Source organism: Somniosus microcephalus, unplaced genomic scaffold (genome assembly GCF_052327205.1).
Source record: "Somniosus microcephalus isolate GS21.2 unplaced genomic scaffold, FLI_Smic_1.0 unresolved_chr1, whole genome shotgun sequence".
In the NCBI taxonomy this organism is placed as follows: Eukaryota; Metazoa; Chordata; class Chondrichthyes; order Squaliformes; family Somniosidae; genus Somniosus; species Somniosus microcephalus.
Genome location: NW_028225179.1, coordinates 164,749,503 through 164,765,372, shown reverse-complemented (window position 1 = coordinate 164,765,372; position 15,870 = coordinate 164,749,503).

Below are 15,870 nucleotides of genomic sequence, written 5' to 3'. Positions count from 1 at the left end.
GTTTTGGGTAGTCTGGCGGGTTTGCGAGACAGTTATGTGTTATTTCGTTAGTTATGCTTTCGGTTGCCATTGCTTTGTCATGTTGGAAGGAAGCACATTTTTGAAAATAAAGAAAAGGTTTTATTTACAATGGCCATCTATACTATTTGCAATCATTCTGGCCTTCATAGGCTTTGGGTGACCCGGACGGTTCTCTCCCAATGACACTAAGCATTTCGTCAGAGGGGCCTAGAACCGACCCCTTATGAGCCTCTGACGGACGGCCCTTCCAGTTTCTGGAACCCTCCCGTCTTCCTCCTCCTCCTCCTCCGCCTCCTCCTCCGCCTCCTCCTCCGCCTCCTCCTCCGCCTCCTCCTCCTCTGCTGGTCCTTCAAGGTCGGCTGGCATTGGCTGGGTGCGTTGGATGGCGAGGTTGTGGAGCATGCAGCAGACAACGACGACGTGGGCGACTCGCTCCGGCGAGTACTGCAGGACGCCCCCGAATGGTCGAGACAGCGGAACCACTGCTTGAGCACACCGATTGTGTGCTCCACAATGTTCCGCGTCGCCTGATGGCTGGCGTTGTACTGCTCCTCTGCCGGGGTGCTGGGCGAGCGGAGCGAGGTCATAAGCCAGGGGCACAGAGGATAGCCCTTGTCTCCGAGAAGCCAGCCTCATGGGTGAGCCGGCGCCTCGAAAAGGTCTGCCACGGAGGTCTGTCGCAGGATGAAAGCGTCGTGGCTGCTGCTAGGGTATTGTGCGTTGACCGCGAGGATCAGCTGCCGGTGGTCACAGACCAGCTGTACATTGAGGGAGTGGAACGCCTTGTGGTTGCGGAACTCCTCGGGATTATGTACAGGCGCGCGCAAAGCCACGTGCGTACAGTCAATGGCGCCCTGCACCATGGGGAAGTCAGCTATTGCCGCGAAGCCCTGTGTGCGCTCCCGCTGCTTCTCCGGTGTCAAAGGGAACGAGATGAATTGCCGCCTCCTCTTATATAGGGCATCTGTAACTTGGTGGATGCAGCAATGCACTGCAAACTGGGAAATGTTAGCAATGTCCCCAGTTGCTGCCTGAAACGAGCCACTGGCAGAGAAATTCAGGGCTACAGTAACCTTTACGGCCACCGACAGAGAGGTCCTGCACCGTATCTTCGGCTGCAAATCGTCCTGAAGCAGGTGGCACAGCTCAGTCACCACCTCCTTGTGGAATCGCAGCCTTCTGACACACTGTTCCTCCGACATGTTGTGGTAGGAGAACTGCTGCCTGAAAACCCTCGCCGCGTAAGGTCTGCTGTGGCGACGTCTGTTGGCCCTCCCCCGTCTGGCCACTCCTGGCCCTCTCTCCCTCCATCTCTGTGTCCTCTCAACATGGTCGACCAGCAGGACGTTCCCCTCCAGAGCAGCCCCCATAATAAGAGCGAACAAGGTCAAGGTTGTAATGTCTCACCAGCAGCAAGGTAATGTTCACAGGGCTGACGGTCCTCTGGCACCGCTGGCTGAATGGCAATAAGGCTCTCCCACTGCAGCTCTGCAACTCTCTGAAACCAACCAACAAGTTGCGCTCTCAAAATGGCTGACGCTTTGATAACAGTGCAGTCCCCTTTAAAGAGCACCCCGCTAGCCCGAGAGTACCTGGGGAACGTTCCAGTGAGCTGTCACTATTAGCGCCAGGCAGAACGGAGGCGGGCGCCACTCAATTTCCGGTCCGGGGTGCCAAAAAGGCGTTGCACACTGAAATGATGTCATGATCAGCCTGCGCCCGCGAGCTGGCGCTAAATTTTTGCGCCGGCGCTAAGAGCTCACTCAATATGGGACGAGGCGCTCGCCTCGCGGCGCCCGGCCGCTAGCTGCTTAGCCCCCCGCTCCTCGGCCTCTTTAGGCGCTAAGCCCTGGCGCTACCAACCAAATTTCTCCCCCCACCTCTTTTGGTGTCAATCATGTTAGTGCCCTCATGGTAGCAATTGGTTACTGGCAATCGCAGGACCCAAACATGTCAGGTGGTGCTTCACTACTATAACTTCTCCATCTCCAACACAACAAAGGACAACAAAATATTGAGAAGATCAAAGCCATTGTTTTCGGTTCCCGCCACGAACTCTGTTCCCTAGTCACCGACTCCATCCCTCTCCCTGGCAACTGCCTGAGGCTGAACCAGACTGTACGCAACCTTGGTGACATATTTGACCCCGAGATGATCCATCACTAAGACTGCATATTTCCACCTATGTAACATTGCCCGATTCCGCCCCAGCCCCGGTGAATCCTGTTTTAAGTGTAGCCCGTCCCAATGGAACAGCTCCCTCTTTCCCCAGTACTGGTGCCAGTGCTCCACGAATCGAAACCCCTGTCTCCCACACCACTTTTTGAGCCACGCATTCAACTCTCTGATCCGTTTGACCCTATGCCAATTTGCACGTGACTCAGGTAATAATCCAGAGATTATTACCTTTGAGGTTCTGCTTTTTAATTTGCACCCTAGCTCCTCAAACTCCCTCAGCAGAACCTCATTCCTAGTTCGATCTATGTTGTTGGTTCCTACGTGAACCACGACAATTGGATTTTCCCCCTCCCACTTCAAGTTCTTCTTAAGGAGATGTCCTTAACCTTGGCACCGGGCAGGCAACACAACCTTCAGAACTCCCGGTTGCGGCTGCAGAGAACAGTCATAGTGTCATAACAGCACAGAAGGAGGCCATTCAGCCCATCAAATCTGTGCAGGCTCTCTAGAGCAATCCAGTCAGTCCCATTCCCCCGCTCTATCTCCATAGCTCTGCAAGTTTATTTCCCTCAAGTGCCTATCCAGTCTCGCCTTGAAAAGATTGTGTCTCTCCGCTTCCACCACTTCCGTCGGCAGTGAGTTCCAGGTCCTCACCACTCGCTGCGTAAAAAAGTTTTTCCTCACATCCCCCCTGTATCTCTTGCCCAAAACCATAAATCTGTGTCCCCTAGTCCTTGTACCATCAACTAGTGGGAACAGCCTTTCCCCGTCTAGCCTATCCAAACCCGTCATAATCTTGTACACCTCTATCAAATCACCCCTCAACCTCCTTTGCTCTAATGAAAACAAATCCAGCTTCTCCAACCTGTCCTTGTAGCTAAGATCCCCCATCCCCGGAACCATTCTGGTGAATCTCCTCTGCACCCTCTCAAGTGCCTTCACATCCTTCCTAAAATGTGGTGACCAGAACTGGACGCAATACTCCAGTTGTGGCCTAACCAGCGCTTTATAAAGGTTCAGCATAACTTCTCCACTTTTGTACTCAATACCTCGATTTATGAAGCCCAAGATCCCATATGCTTTGCTAACCACTCTCTCAATATGTCCCACCATCTTCAGGGACCTATGCACATTAACTCTCAGGTCCCTCTGTCCCTGCACACTCTTTAAAACTGTGCCATTAAGTGTATATTGCCTCTCCCTGTTCCTTCTGCCAAAACGCATCACCTCACACTTCTCTGTATTAAATTCCATCTGCCACTTGTCTGCCCATTCTGCTAGCCTTTCTATGTCCTGTTGCAGTTGATTGGTATCATCCTCACTGTTTGCCATGCCCCCAAGTTTGATGTCATCGGCAAATTTAGAAATTATACTCTGTATTCCAATATCCAGCTCATTTATATATATAAAAAAAAGCAGTGGCCCCAGCAGTGACCCTTGGGGAACACCACTGTCTATCATCCTCCAGTCTGAAAAACAGCCATTTACCACAACTCGCTGTTTTCTGTCCTTAAGCCAATTCCTTACCCATGCTGCCACTGACCCACCTATTTCATGAGCCTCATTTTGTTAACCAGCCTTCTATGTGGTACTTTGTCAAACGGTTTCCTAAAATCCATGTAGACAACACCCATTGCATTCCCTTCATCAATCCTCCTTGTTACTTCATCAAAAAATTCAATTAGATTAGTCAAACACGATCTGCCTTTTACAAATCTGTGTTGGCTGTCCTTAATTAGCTTAAACCTCTCCAAGTGCCCATTAATTTTTTCCTTGATTATTCTTTCTAAAACTTTACCCACCACTGATGTTAAACTGACTGGCCTGTAGTTACTAGGATTGTCCTTACACCCTTTCTTGAACAATGGTATCACATTTGCCACTTTTCAATCCTGAGGCACCACTCCCACATCTAGGGAAGATTGAAAATTATGGCAAGCCCTTCTGCTATCTCTTCCCCCAATTCCCTTAGTAACCTGGGATGCAAGCCATCTGGACCAGGCGACTTGTCCACTCTAACACTGTACAAGGGCTCTTAAACTAACAATGTAACAGTGTACAGGGGCTCTTAAACTAACAATGTAACAGTGTACAGGGGCTCTGAAACTAACATAGAAACATAGAACTATATTTCATAACTAACAATAAAAATTTTAATTAATTACATAGAATGGAGCAGGTGATGTGTTACTGTTGCGAGATGTGGGAGCCGGTGTACCCCATTGAGGCTCACGGTGATTACATCTGTGACAAGTGCCTGCTGCTACAGGAACTCCAGCTCCGTGTTGATGAGCTGGAGTCTGAGCTTCAGACACTGCGACACATCAGGGAGGGGGAGAAGCACCTGGACTCTGTGTTTCAGGAGGTGGTCACACCTATGAAGTTAATTAATTCAGATGTAGCCCATGGTCAGGGACAGGATGGTGTGACTACGAGTGAGGCAGGTACGGGGATCCAGGAGGTAGTGTTGGAGGAGCCGCAGCCCTTGCTCTTGTCCAACAGGTTCCAGGTTCTTACTCCCTGTGGGGACAGGGGCAGGGACTGCAGGGAGGATGAGCAACCTGGCCACAGCACCGTGGAACGGGGGGCCATTCAAGAGGGGGGAGTAAATAGAAATGTTGTAGTGGTAGGGGATAGTATTATTAGGGGGATAGATAGAGTTCTCTGCAGCCGAGAGCGAGAGTCCCGTAGGCTGTGTTGCCTACCCGGTGCCAGGGTTAAGGACATCTCCTCTGGGCTGGAAAGAAACTTGCAGTGGGAGGGGGTGGATCCAGTTGTCGTGGTCCATGTTGGTACAAACGACGTAGATAGGACTAGGAAGCCGGTTCTGTTAAAGGAGTATGACCAGCTAGGGGTCAAATTAAAAAACAGAACCTCAAGGGTAATAATCTCTGGATTATTACCTGAGCCACGAGCGAATTTGGCTAGGACAAATAAAATTAGAGAGTTAAATGCGTGGCTCAAAGACTGGTGTGGGAGAAATGGGTTTTGCTTCCTGGGACACTGGCACCAGTACTGGGGCAGGAGGGAGCTGTTCCGTTGGGACGGGCTTCACCTGGCCAGTGCTGGGACTAGAGTCCTGGTGGATCATATAACTAGGGCTGTAGAGAGGGCTTTAAACTAACTAGTCGGGGGGAGGTTCCTAGAGAGCAAATAATAAAAATGACAACAGAGAAGGTCATAGACTTAGGTAGCAGTGGGGAAATTAAAAACCAGAGCGTGTCAGGAAGGGGCAGAAGGTATGGAGTAAAAGGTAAAGTAATAAAAAGGGCAAAAGCAGGAACTAAGTGTCACAAAACATATTTGAAAGTTCTCTATCTGAATGCACATAGCATTCGTAACAAAATAGATGAGTTAATGGCACAAATAATTACATATGGGTATGATCTTGTGGCCATTACAGAAACATGGCTGCAGGGTGACAATGCCTGGGAATTAAACATACCAGGTTATTTAACGATCAGGAAGGACAGGCAGGAAGGAAGGGGAGGTGGGGTGGCTATGTTAATAAAGGAAGGAATCACTGTAATACAGAGAAATGATATTGGGTCAAAAGATCAGGATAATGAAACAGTTTGGGTGGAGATAAGGAATAATAAGGGGAAAAAAACACTAGTGGGCGCAGTCTATAGGCCTCCGAACAGTTGCAACTCGGTTGGACGGAGTATCAACCAGGAAATAGTTGAGGCTTGTAATAAGGGAACATCTATAATTATGGGAGATTTTAACTATCATATTAATTGGACAAATCAAATTGGGCAGGGCTGCCTTGAGGATGAGTTCATTGAGTGTATTAGGGATGGGTTTCTTGAGCAGTATGTAACTGAACCGACCAGGGGGCAAGCAACCTTAGATCTGGTCCTGTGTAACGAGACAGGATTAATTTTAAATGTCCTAGTAAAGGATCCCCTTGGAATGAGTGACCATAACATGGTTGAATTCCATATTCAATTAGATGTAAGAAGTCACACAACACCAGGTTATAGTCCAACAGCTTTATTTGAAATCACAAGCTGTTGGACTATAACCTGGTGTTGTGTTACTTCTTACATTTGTCCACCCAAGTCCAACTCCGGCATCTCCACACCATATTCAATTAGAGGGTGAGAAGGTTGGATCTCAAACAAGCATGCTAAGCTTGAATAAAGGAGACTATAAAGGTGTGAGAGTGGAATTGAGTAGAGTGGATTGGGAAAATAGATTAAAGGGTAAGACGATACATGATCAGTGGTGTACATTTAAGGAGTTATTTTACAACTTCCAAAAAAAATATATTCCACTGAGAAGAAAAGGGTGTAAAAGAAAAGACAGCCATCCGTGGCTAAGTAAAGAAATTAAGGATAGTATTTGACTAAAAACAAGGGCATATAAGGTAGCCAAATCTAGTGGGAGGATGGAGGATTGGGAAAACTTTAAAAGACAGCAAAAAATAACAAAAGGATTAAGAAAGGGAAGATAGATTATGAAAGTAAATTAGCAAAAAATATAAAAACAGATAGTAAGAGTTTTTATAGTTATATAAAAAGAAAAAGGGTGGCTAAAGTTAATGTTGGTCCCTTAGAGGATGAGACCGGGAAATTAATGGTGGGAAATAGGGAGATGGCAAAAACACTGAATGAATATTTTGTATCAGTCTTTACAGTAGAGGACACTAAGAATATCCCAACACTGGACAAACAGGGGGCTATAGGGGGGGAGGAGCAAAACACGAACAAAATCACTAAGGAAGTGGTACTCGGTAAAATAATGGGGCTCAAGGCGGATAAATCACCTGGACCTGATGGCTTACATCCTAGGGTCTTGAGGGAAGTGGCGGTAGGGATTGTGGATGCATTGGTAATAATTTTCCAAAACTCCCTGGACTCAGCAAAGGTCCCGGCAGACTGGAAAACTGCTAATGTAACACCCTTATTTAAAAAGGGCAGTAGACAGAAAGCTGGAAACTATAGACCGGTTAGCCTAACATCTGTGGTAGGTAAAATTTTGGAGTCCATTATTAAGGAGACAGTAACAGGACATTTGGATAATCATAATTTAATAGGACAAAGTCAGCATGGTTTTATGAAGGGGAAGTCATGTTTGACAAATTTGCTGGAGTTCTTTGAGGAAGTAACGTATAGGGTGGATAAAGGGGAACCAGTGGACGTAGTGTATTTAGACTTCCAAAAGGCATTTGACAAGGTGCCACACAAAAGATTATTGCTTAAGATAAAAAATCATGGGACTGGGGGTAATATTCTGGCATGGATAGAGGATTGGCTATCTAACAGAAGGCAGAGAGTTGGGATAAATGGTTCATTCTCAGACTGACAATCAGTAACTAGTGGTGTTCCGCAGGGGTCAGTGCTGGGTCCCCAACTCTTTACAATCTATATTAACGATTTGGAGGAGGGGACCGAGTGTAACATATCAAAGTTTGCAGATGATACTAAGATGGGAGGGAAAGTAGTGAGTGAGGAGGACATAAAAAACCTGCAAGGGGACATAGACAGGCTAAGTAAGTGGGCAGAGATTTGGCAGATGGAATACAATACTGGAAAGTGTGAGGTTATGCACTTTGGCAGGAAAAATCGTAGAGCAAGTTATTATCTTAATGGCAAGAAACTTGAAAGTACTGAAGTACAAAGGGATCTGGGGGTCCTGGTGCACGAAACTCAAAAGGTTAGTATGCAGGTGCAGCAAGTGATTAAGAAGGCCAATGGAATGTTGGCTTTCATTGCTAGGGGGATAGAATATAAAAATAGGGAGGTATTGCTTCAGTTGTACAAGGTATTGGTGAGACCGCACCTGGAATACTGCATACAGTTTTGGTGTCCATACTTAAGAAAAGACATACTTGCTCTCGAGTCAGTACAAAGGTTCACTCGGTTAATCCCGGGGATGAGGGGATGGACATATGAGGAGAGGTTGAGTAGATTGGGACTCTACTCATTGGAGTTCAGAAGAATGAGAGGCGATCTTATTGAAACATATAAGATTGTGTAGGGGTTGGATCGGGTGGATGCGGGGAGGATGTTCCCGATGATGGGTGAAACTAGAACTAGGGGGCATAGTCTTAGAATAAGGGTCTGCTCTTTCAAAACTGAGATGAGGAGGAACTACTTCACTCAGAGGGTGGTAGGTCCATGGAATATGCTGCCCCAAAAAGCTGTAGAAGCTACATCATTACATAAATTTAAAACAGAAATAGACAGTTTCCTAGAAGTAAAGGGAATTAAGGGTTACGGGGAGCGGGCAGGAATTTGGACATGAGTCCAGGTTCGGATCGGTCATGGCCCTGTGGGTAGCGGAGCGGGCCCAGGGGCCGTGTAGCCTGATCCTGCTCCTATTTCGTGTGTCTAATTCTGTTAGTGGATTGGCGGTTAGGATCAGATCAGCCATGATCTTATTGAATGGCGGAGCAGGCTCGAGGGGCCGATTGGCCTACTCCTGCTCCGATTTCTTATGTTCTTATGTTAGCGCCATCAGCAAACTTGATGATGGAGCTGGAGTTGTGCGTGGCCACGCAATCGTGAGTAAATAGGGAGTACAGAAGGGGGCTGAGCACACAACCCTGGTGAGCTCCCGTGTTCAGGATCAGTGTGGAGGAGGTATTACTGCTTATTTTCACCACCTGGGGTCTGCCTGTCAGGAAGTCCAGGATCCAGTTGCATAGGAAGGTGTTAAGTCCTGGCTCACTGAGCTTGTTGACAAGCTTGGAGGGGGAATAATGGTATTGAATGCTGAACTATAATCAATGAACAACATTCTCACATAGGTGTTCCTCTTATCCAGGTGTGATAAGGCAGTGTGCAGTACAGTGGCAATGGCATCATCCCTAGATCTGTTTGGGCGGTAGGCAAATTGGAGTGGGTCCAGTGTGTCAGGTAGAAAGGAGTTGATGTGGGTTTTGACCAGCCTCTCAAAGCACTTCATGATGACAGAAGTGAGTGCTATGGGTACGATACAAAGCTGGGTGGGAGGGTATGCTGTGAGGAGGATGTCGTGAAACTCCAGTACGATTTGGACAGGTTGGGTGATTGGGCAGAAACATGGCAAATGCACTATAATGTGGATAAGTGTGAGGTTATCCACTTTGGTGGCAAAAACAGGAAGGCAGATTATTAATTGAATGGCAATAGATTGGGAGAAGGGGAAGTGCAAAGAGACCTGGGTGTTCTTGTGCACCAGTCGCTGAAGGTAAGCATGCAGGTGCAGCAGGCAGTTAAGAAGGCAAATGGTATGTGGGCCTTCGTAGCAAGAGGGTTCGAGTACAGGAACAAGGATGTCTTGCTGCATTTGTACAGGGCCTTGGTGAGACCACACCTTGAGTATTGTGTGCAGTTTTGCTCGCCTTATCTGAGGAAGGATCTTCTTGCCATGGAAGGAGTGCAGTGAAGATTCACCAGGCTGATACCTGGGATGGCAGGAATGACATATCATCAGAGATTGTGTCGATTGGGCTTATACTCACTGGAGTTTAGAAGATTCAGAGGGGATCTCATCGAAACCTATAAAATTCTGTCAGGTCTGGACAGACTAGATGCAGGAAGGATATTTCCGATGGCCGGGGAGTCCAGAACCAGGGGTCATAGTCTAAGGATAAGGGGTAAGCCATTTAGGACTGAAATGAGGAGGAATTTCTTCACCCAGAGAGTGGTGAACCTGTGGAATTCTCTGCCAGAGAGGGCGGTGGAGGCCAATTCATTAAATATATTCAAGAAGGAGTTAGATATATTTCTTAAGGCTGAAGGGATCAAGGGATATGGGGAGAAGGCAGGGACAGGGTACTGAATTTGGATGATCAGCCATGATCTCATTGAATGGCGGAGCAGGCTCGAAGGGCCGAATGGCCTACTCCTGCTCCTATCTTCTATGTTTCTATGTAAACAGGTTACTTTTGTTTTTTTGGGGACTGGAATAACCAACGTCATCTTGAAGCGGGTGGGGACTACAGACTGGTACAGTGAACTGTTGAATATATCCGTAAACACGGCTGCCAGCTGGTCAGTGCATGCTCTAAGGACACGCGCAGGGATTCCATCTGGACCGGGTGCTTTGTGGGTGTTCACTCTCTTAAAAGTCTTGCTCACGTCAGCCACGGAGATTGAGAAGACCGAGTCGTCCTGAGCCACGGGCGCCCTTGTAACAGGCCAGTTGTTGTTGGCCTCAAACCGGGCGTAAAAAGTGTTGAGCTCGTCCGGGAGAGAGGCATTACTGGGCATGACAAAGCTGGGTTTCCCTTTGTAGTCCGTAATAGATTGCAGTCCACCCCACATCCTTCGCGAATCTGAGCTATGATAGTGTGACTCCACTTTGTCCGTGTATTGACTTTTTGCATTTTTGATGGTTTTTCTGAGCTCGTATCTTGATTTTTTGTCCTCATCCATGTCCCCAGAGTTGAATGCGATGGACCGTGCTTTTAGCATAGCACGGATATCGCCATTTACACATGGTTTCTGGTTGGGAAATTTTCGTACAACAATCCTCGGAACAACGTCATCTGTGCACTTGTTTATGAAACTAATGACTGAATCTGTATATGTGTTGATGTCATTGTCCGAGGCATTCTGGAACATATCCCAGTCAGTGGAATCAAAACAGTCTTGTAACATAGCATCTGATTACAACGCTGGTCGGATCAGAGATCTCATCACAGGCTTTTCCTGTTTCAGTTTCTGCCTATAGGTGGGTAGCAGCAGGATGGAGTTGTGATCTGATTTGCCGAAGGGAGGGCGGGGGAGGGCCTTGTATCCATCCCGGAACGGAGCGTAAACGCGATCTAGTGTGTTCTTGGCTCGCGTTGGGCCGGTGATATGCTGATGGTACTTAGGCAGTACTTTCTTCAGAATGGCTTTGTTGAAATCGCCAGCCACGATGAATGCAGCCTCTGGATGGGAAGTTTCAAGCCTGCTAATGATCCCATACAGCTCGTTTAGTGCCCTATTTGCGTTGGCCTGTGGTGGAATATACACCGCTGTAATGATCACGGATGAGAACTCTCTCGGGAGGTAGAAGGGTTGGCATTTGATCAGGTGTTCAAAGTCGGGTGAACAAGATGCAAGTAGTTCCACGTCAGAACACCAGGAGTTGATCATGAAGCATACTCCACCCCCTCTATTCTTCTGAGTCCTTTGTTCGGTCTAGCCGGTGAATGTTGAATCCCTCTGGTTGAATGGCCGAAGCCAGTATCGATGGATCAAGCCAAGTCTCAGTGAAAATCAAGACGTTGCAGTTCTTAATGTCTCGCTGGAAGGTGAGCCTCCCCCCGAGTTCGTCCAGCTTATTGTCCAGTGACTGCACATTCGCCAGGAGAATACTCGGAAAGGGGGGGCGGTGTTCACGTCGCCTCGGCTTCACTAATGCACCTGCTCGTCTGCTCCGCTTGCGCCATCGTCGCTTCCTGATCACAGGAATGAAGTCAGGTAAGCTGGTGGGAGGGTAGATGGTAGTAGCAGCAGAATCCCAGTTCGAAAAATTGGGAGTAGGTCCTATATCCCCGGATGATCTTATGTCCAGAAGTGATTGACGGTCGTAGTGGACAAGCGAAGAAACAGTACGTACAAAAGTGTTTAATAACAATAAAATAATAAATAAGATGGAAAGTTGGGGACGAGCTCATAAAACGGCGGCTACGCTCGTCGGTGCCATACTGGGTTTGGTGAGGGGAGGAAAGAGACCTGGTTGCGGGATCTGGAAGAGGAGCAGCGAGGAGAGGGCGAGGCCTGGGCCCTGTCCAGCGGGTGCGGGGAGCGGCGAGGCCTGGGCCCGGGGGCGGGTTCTGTCCAGCGGGGGCGGGGAGGCCTGGGCCCGGGGGCGGGTTCTGGCCGGCGGGCGGAGCGGCGAGGCCTGGGCCCGGGGGTGGGTTCTGTCCAGCGGGGGCGGAGAGGCCTGGGGCCCGGGGGGCAGGTTCTGTCCAGCGGGGGCGGGGAGCGGCGAGGCCTGGACCTGGGAGCGGGTTCTGGCCGTCAGGAGGAGAGGGCCGGGAGCGGCGAGGCCTGGGGCCCGGAAGCGGGTTCTGGCCGGCGGGGGGAGCGGCGAGGACTGGGCCCGGGAGCGGGTTCTGGCCGGCAGGGGGGGGGGGAGCGGGTGGGGAGTGGCGAGGCCTGGGCCCGGGAGCGGGACCTGACCAGCGGGGCTGGAGAGCGGCGAGGCCGGGGCCCGGGGGCGGGTTCTGACCAGCAGGGCCGGAGAGCGGTGAGGCAGGGGCACGGGAGCGGTTAAACAGTAGAATACTAAAAAAAACTAACAGTACGATATATCCTATCTTCTATGTTTCTATGAAACGGTTACTGGACAATGACATCTACAAGCGGGACCCAGAGTAACTCACTGAGTGATTCCCAGGGACAGTCGCTGGAGACAGTGTCCTTACCTTGGAATAATGGGTCAATGGGAGCCGCTCCTTGCAGACACTTTCAGCACCGACCCGCTCACTGACTGACTGCATGATCCCAGTCACTGAATTTATCCCCGGGATCATCTTCAATTTCAGAAAGTGCTTGTTTACCGCGTCCGTGACAACAAGGGACCTGATTGGGTGAGTGAGAGACTCACGTGACTGTCACCCATTGTTTCATTGTCACCCATGCCCCGCCCCTCGGTCCCGATTGGCTGAGCCCTGCTGTGTCGATTTAAAATCGCTGGGGCTGGATCCAGGCAACTAGTGGTAGAATCAGGAGAACTTCAGCTAAGTTCTTCATTTATTTTCCTCAAAACAGGAGTGCGCGTCAAGCCCAGATCATTAATAATGTTAAAGGTAATATAAATACTTCAGGTTCAGCTAAAAATATAGAAAATAGTTGATTAAAATACAACAGAAATGATAAAAGCCAAGGACTGTGATAAGCTAAAACGTGTGTTTAAAAACCTCAGGGTTTATTGCCAAATGAAAAGTTCTATACACGAATGCACTAAGAAGAAATACAACAAGTGAGTTCGAAGTGCAACTTCAGCTAAAATCGCATGGCGTAGTGACCATCACTGTGACCTGGCTACAAGCTGGGCTTGACTGGGAGATATTCCAGGTTAAGAACATCAGAAATAAGAGCAGGAGTCGGCCATACGGCCCCCTCGAGCCTGCTCCACCATGCAATAAGATCATGGCTGATCATCGACCTCAACTCCACTTTCCCGCCTGATCTCTATATCCCTGGATTCCCCTAGAGTCCAAAAATCTATCAATCTCAGCCTTGAATATACTCAAAGACTCAGCATTCACAGCCCTCGGGGGCAGAGAATTCCAAAGATTCACAACCCTCTGAGTGAAGAAATTCCTCCTCATCTCAGTCTTAAATGGCCTACCCCTTATCCTGAGACTATGCCCCCTAGTTCTAGACACTCCAGCCAGGGGAAACAACCCCTCAGCATCTCCCCTGTCAATCTCCTTCAGAATCTTGCATGTTTCAATGAGATCACCTCTCATTCTAATAAACTCCAGAGAGTATCGGCCCATTCTACACAATCTCTCATCATAGGACAGCCCTCTCATCCCAGGAATCAATCTAGTGAACCTTCGTTGCACCGCCTCCAAGGCAAGTATATCCTTCTTTAGATAAGGAGACCAAAACAGTGCACAGTACTCCAGGTGTGGTCTCACCAAGGCCCTGTACAATTGCAGCAAGACTTCCTTACTCTTATACTCCAACCCCTTTGCAATAAAGGCCAATAATACCATTTGCCTTCCTTATTGCTTGCTGTACCTGCATGCTAGCTTTCTGTGTTTCTTGCACGAGGACAACCAAATCTCTCTGAACACCAATATTTGAAAGTTTCTCACCATTTAAAAAAGATTCTGTTTTTCTAATATGAGGGTCATGAGGGCTTCAGAAAGTACAAGGGCATTTGAAAAGGAGGAGGAGTAGCAATATTGACAAGGGACACTATTGCGACATGGCTATCAAGTACGCGTCAAATCCGTTGATGTCCAGCTGAATTCTACTATGAGTATTATCACTGGTGTGCTTTTATCGACACCAACACCTTGGCTGCCCGTGCTTGCAAACCCCGCACCACCACACCTATGCCGTCAATATGCAGTCTCCAGAGAATACAACCGCAACACCAGCAAAGACATGCCAATCCAGGCCGACTTGAACAACCTACCACCAACCCATCTGAAATCTAGAAGGCCATTTTGGACCGTCACCGAAGCCCTTCAGTGATCTCCCCTCAGCCTTGATGACTGATGGCAAAATGCTTCCAAGAACTGTGACATACGATTCCTTATAGAGGACCCAACAGTACAACCTGAAGGATCAAACCTTCCTCGCAAACAGTGGACAACTATCAACCGCCTCAGAACCGGTCGTGGTAGACGCTGCCACCTTCTCCATAGATGAAAGATTAAAGCATCCCCTTCATGCGACGGTGGAGCTCCTAATCAGACCCTGGTGCACATCATTGAGCACTGCCCACCGAGGAAACTCGCAGGCAGCCTACAAGATCTCCACGCTGCTACAGCAGAAGCTTTGGCCTGGATATCTGACTTAGATACTGACATTTGATTTGCTTTGTTACTACCGTACGAAAGAGGAAGGAGAATTGCAGCATTAGAAAGAGAGCAGGCCATCTTGGATTGACTCATGAGTAATGAGTCTGAATTAGTCAATAATCTAATGGGAAGGGAACATCCACCACCTTAAACATTCACTCCCTCCACCACCGGCGTACCGTGACTGCAGTGCGTACTATCCACAAGATGCACTGCAGCAACTCGCCAAGGCTCCTTCGGCAGCACCTCCCAAACCTGCGACTTCTACAACAACAACAAATTGTATTTATATAGCGCCTTTAACATAGTATAACACCCCAAGGCACTGCACAGGAGTATTTTAAGACAAAAAAATTTGACACTGAGCCACATAAGGATAAATTAGGGCAGGTGACCAAAAGCTTGGTAAAAAAGAGGTAGGTTTTAAGGAGCGTCTTAAAAGAGGAAAGAGAGGTAGCGAGGCGGAGAGGTTTAGGCAGGAAATTCCAGAGCTTAGGGCCCAGGCAACAGAAGGCACGGCCACCAATGGTTGAGTGATTATAATCAGGGATGCTCAAGAGGGCAGAATTAGAGGAGCGCAGGTATCTCGGGGGGTGGGGTGGGGAGGGCGGTTGTGGGGCTGAAGGAGACTACAGAGATAGGGAGGGGCGAGGCCATGGAGGGATTTGAAAACAAGGATGAGAATTTTGAAATTGAGGTTTTGCTTAACCGGGAGCCGGTGTAGGTCAATGGGCACAGGAGAGATCGGCGAACGGGACTTGGTGCGAGTTAGGACACAGGCAGCCAAGTTCTAGATGACCTCAAGTTTACGTAGGTTAGAAGGTTGGAGGCCAGCCAGGAGTGCTTTGGAATAGTCAAGTCTAGAGGTAACAAAGGCATGGATGAGGATTTCAGCAGTGTCGGAGCTCCGAGTAGAGCGCTAGTTTTGGGAGTCTCGTATCGGGCATGCGGACAATGTGACCCATCCATCGGAGCTGATCGAGTGTGGTCAAAGCTTCGATGCTGGGGATGTTGGCCTGAGCGAGAAAACTGACATTGGTGCGCCTATCCTGCCAATGGATTTGCAGGATCTTGCGGAGGCAGCGTTGGTGGTACCTCTCCAGTGCTTTGAGGTGTCTACTCGGAGCTCCGGCACAGCAAGAGAGCCCCAGGTGGGCAGAGGAAACACTTCATGGACACCCTCAAAGCCTCCTTGAAAA